The sequence below is a fragment of the Pinus tabuliformis genome, chromosome 1_1 (genome assembly GCF_031772625.1).
Source record: "Pinus tabuliformis cultivar Carrire ecotype Pingquan chromosome 1_1, CPIR1, whole genome shotgun sequence".
Lineage (NCBI taxonomy): Eukaryota > Viridiplantae > Streptophyta > Pinopsida > Pinales > Pinaceae > Pinus > Pinus tabuliformis.
Window position 1 is genome coordinate 825,865,659 of NC_142297.1, and position 4,724 is coordinate 825,870,382.

The following is a 4,724-nucleotide window of genomic DNA, read 5'->3' on the forward strand; positions in this document are numbered from 1 at the left end:
TTGTAGCCTTCTGCAGGTAGAAGCCTGTGTACTGGTATAAGACTGCACCAGTACAAAAATATTGTAAAAAGAAGTTTCTTATTAAAAGAAGATAGAGACGAATTGCAGCAGGTGGTTTTCACCCACATTGGGTTTCCACCTTATATCTTGTGTCCATGTGTGTGATGATCTGTTCTGTTTTACTACACCTATTTATTGTTCTTATGGTTAATGAAGTTCTAATGCACTGATTAAAGATCAACATTTAATGAATCATAAGTTTACTGATATACGCTGGTTGCCTTAGACATAGTAGCGTATATACGCAGTTTCCCATAACTGAAGTAGCGTATACAATTCTGTTTGTGAATTGAAAAATAATTGATTTGATAATACTGATTCACCCCCCCTCTCAATATTATTTCCAACAATTGGTATCGAAGCCAGTCCTTCAGAAGAAGCTTGATCGCTTGAAGGAAGATCTATCATCATGAGCAACAACGAAAAAGAGGCATCTATTAGGCCACCAATCTTTGATGGGAGCAACTTCGTCTACTAGAAGGTAAGAATCACAACATATCTTCAATCTCTTGGTACAGAAGTTTGGGATATCGTGGAAGCAGGATATACATTTCCATCAGCAACTCCTACAGATACAACTGGTAAGAAGTAGTATGAAACAAATGCAAAGGCTATCAATACTCTATTAGGGAGTTTATCTCAATCAAAATTCGTCAAGGTTATGCAGCTCAAAACCGCAAAAGAAATATGGGACAAGATCGTTCTAAGCTATGAAGGAGACGATCAGGTAAAACGTGCAAAACTACAATCTCTCAAAATTCAATATGAAAATCTCAGAATGCACAATGATGAAAGTGTGGCTAATTATTTCTTATGTATAGATGAGATTGTTAATCGTATGAAAAACTTGGGTGAAGAGATAAAAGAAGTTACTTTGGTTGAAAAGGTTCTAAGATCTTTGTCTTCTAAGTTTGAATCAAAAGTTTCTGCCATAGAAGAAAAGTAGAATCTACAGAGCATTACCATGTCACAGCTGTATGGAATCCTAACTGCTTTCGAAATGAGAAAAGGGGGACCATTAGATAGGAGAGAAGCCACATTCAAAGCTTCAGGAAAAGGAGATTACAATGAGTTAGGACATATGTCAGAAGGAGAGGAAGAATCAAACTTTGTCAAGAACCTTCAACGGGGTTCTAGAAGATTCAGAGGTAAGTTACCTTTCAAATGTTTTGCTTGTGGAAGAGTCGGTCACGATGCATCCAAGTGTCCTCATAAAGATAAGCTTGACAAAGTTAAGGAACCAGTTAGATGGAACAGAAAACAAAATGTAAGTAAGAAGAGCTATTATACACATGAAGACAGTGATGGATTTTCAATTAGTGATGAAGATGAACAATGTAATGATTATAGACTTTTGATGGCTTTTGAAGATGATGATTTCTTGGATGCTATAGATGAAGATGATCTCTATGAAGAAATTTCTAAACTTAAAATCTGTTTAGAAGAAAAGAGTATGATCATAGATACTCTGACATTCCAACTTGCTGAAAGGGAAAAGCACAATGAAAAGTTAGAATGTGAAATTGTGGGACTTAGAAAAGATATTGAGAAAACAAAAGCTCTTAATCTTAGATTTGCTAAAGGATCTGAAACTTTAGATGAGATTATCAAAGTGCAGTGTTCTCCTCTAATCAAGACATGTCTTGGATATTCTGAAGAAGCATCTCAAGCACAGAAGCCATCCACCTCCAAAAGTTATATAGATGCAACAAGGAGAAGTGAACAGGTAGACAATCGACAGCAAAGGCATAAAGCAAATCACCAAGTAAATCAAAGTCAATCTACTTCAAGGATGAATAGAGATCACCAAGTAAATCAGGGCAATCTACTTCAAGGATGAACAGAAGTTACAACCAACCGCAAGTAAATCATTCTCAATTTGCCTATGGAAACTACAATCACTTGGACGGTAGGTTTGATAATCGCAGGAATTTCTTCAATGGCCAATGTTTCTCTTGTCATAACTTTGGACACAAAGCTGCTCAATGTGTTTCCTACAAGACCATCATGACTAGAGAAGCACGAAATCAAAGGAGTGTGACTAGGATCATGAAAAAGACCTACAATAACTTTTTTGCTCTTGAAAATGAAATAGAATGTTCTATTTGTAACAACTTCGATCATGAAGATTCTGAATGCAGGAGTAGGTTTCGGCAAACAACTCAGAAGGAGCAAGCTTCACTGAGTCCCAAAATATGGAGAAAGAAAGAACTGCAACCAGAAAGATGTGGTATAGCCTTATATGCAGAAGGACAGGAAAATAAGTGGTACATCGACAGTGGATGCTCGAAACATATGACAAGTGATAAAGAAAAACTTCAGTCATATAGTGCCTTAGGAAAGGAAAGGAAGGTCTCATTTGGAAATGACACCCCTCCACTCATAAAAGGTAAAGGTTCTGTTCTTTTGAAAGAAAAGGTCAAAGCTGAAAATGTTATGTATGTTGATGGCTTAAAGCATAATCTATTGAGTGTTAGTCAAATGTGTGATCAAGGAAATGAGGTAATATTTTGATCAAATGGATGTATTGTTCGTGAGCTTGATACAGGAGAAACAATGATCAAATGCATAAGAACTCCAAATAATTTATACATACTCAAGGGAGGACAACAACAATGCTATCTAAGCAAGAATGATGAGCACTGGTTGTGGCACAGAAGATTGGGGCATCTAAGCTTCTCTCAGATAAGGAAAGCATGCAAATATCAGGCGGTTCGTGATCTCCCTGACATCAGAATTCCAGACAATACAATATGCAAATCATGTTATTTTGGTAAGCAAACCAGAACTAATTTCCCTGAGAAGGAAGGATCAGCTAGTAAGCCACTTGAACTTGTCCATACTGATGTATGTGGTCCATTCAGGAAAAGGTCACCTTGAGGAGAAGAATACTTCATATTGTTCATTGACAACTTTTCCAGGATGTGTTGGATAGGACTTCTGAAGCATAAAGACGAAGCTTTCAAAAAGTTCAAAGCATTCAAAGCCTTGGTTGAAAACAAATCAGATCGTAGAATAAAATGCCTCAGATCTGATCGAGGAGGAGAATTTACCTTGGATGAATTTTTCGGTTTTTGTGAAGAACATGGAATAAGAAGGGAATTCTCTACTGCAAGGACTCCTCAACAAAATGGAGTAGTGGAAAGGATGAACAGAACCGTTCAATAAATGACTCGTGCTATGCTTGATGAGTCTGGAACTCCCACAACCTTCTGGGGTGAAGCTGCATTTGCTGCCATTACTATTCTCAACAAGACAAACATCCAGGTGAACAGCACTCAGACTCCTCATGAACTTTGGTATGGTAAGACTCCTACGGTAAAATACTTCAAAATTTTTGGAAGCAAATGTTACATCAAAAGGACTAATGAAAACCTTGGCAAGTTTGAACCTAGAGCAGATGAAGGCATTCTCCTTGGTTACTCTCCCCACAACAAAGGATATAAGTGTTACAATAAAAGACTTGGAAAAATTGTTGAAAGTATTGATGTAGTGGTTGACGAAGAAGGAAACAATCCTAGGCAGGTAAAATCCGAAGATTTCGAAGATGATGAGGACTATCCTTCAACATCAAATCAGACTTATGATGAAGAAGAAACATATGAGGCACTAGAAGAACAAATAAGGTTAGAAGAAAAGACTCCATCTAGGTATGTCCAGAAGAATCATCTAGAGACTCAAATTTTGGGGCAGAAAGAGGCAGGTGTACAAACAAGAAGAACTATTTTAGAAGCTTCAAGCTATCTAGCATTGCTGTCCTCCACTAAACCACGAAATGTAAGTGAAGCATGCAAAGATGAATGCTGGGTCAAGGCCATTAATGAAGAACTTGATCAGATTGAAAAGAATAACACTTGGGAGTTGGTTCCAAGACCAAATGATAAGAATGTCATAGGGACCAAATGGATATTCAAAAACAAGTTGAATGAAAATGGAGATGTTATTAGAAATAAGGCCAGACTTGTTTGTAAAGGGTATGCTCAACAAGAAGGTATAGACTTTGAAGAAACTTTTGCATCGGTTGCTAGACTTGAAGCCATAAGAATGTTCCTTGCTCTTTCTAGCTTTCAGAAGTTCAAAATATTTCAAATGGATGTGAAATCTGCCTTTTTAAATGGAAACTTAGAAGAAGAAGTGTATATTGAGCAACCAGATGGATTCATCCTTGGAAATGATCCAAAACTTGTATGCAAACTTAAGAAGGCACTCTATGGTCTTAAACAGGCTCCAAGGGCTTGGTATTATCGTCTGGACAAATACCTCCATCAACAAGGTTTTTCAAAAGGATAAGCAGATAGCAATCTATATATAAAAATTGATAATGATAAATTGCTAATATTTGTTGTGTATGTTGATGATATCACCTTTGGTAGCAATGAAGAAGCCATGAGTCAAAACTTTGCTTTGGTGATGCAGAAAGAATTTGAAATGTCCTTACTTGTTCAACTGACATATTTTCTTGGTTTACAAGTACAACAAAATAAAGACGGTATCTTTTTATCACAAACCAAGTACCTCAAGCAGATCTTGAAGAAATATGGCATGGAAGATTCGAAACTGGTATGTACCCCTATGGTAACAGGATGCAGCCTCAGTGCAAATGACAATTCAGCAGCAGTACATCAACTAACCTATATATCCATGATTAGTAGTCTGCTCTATCT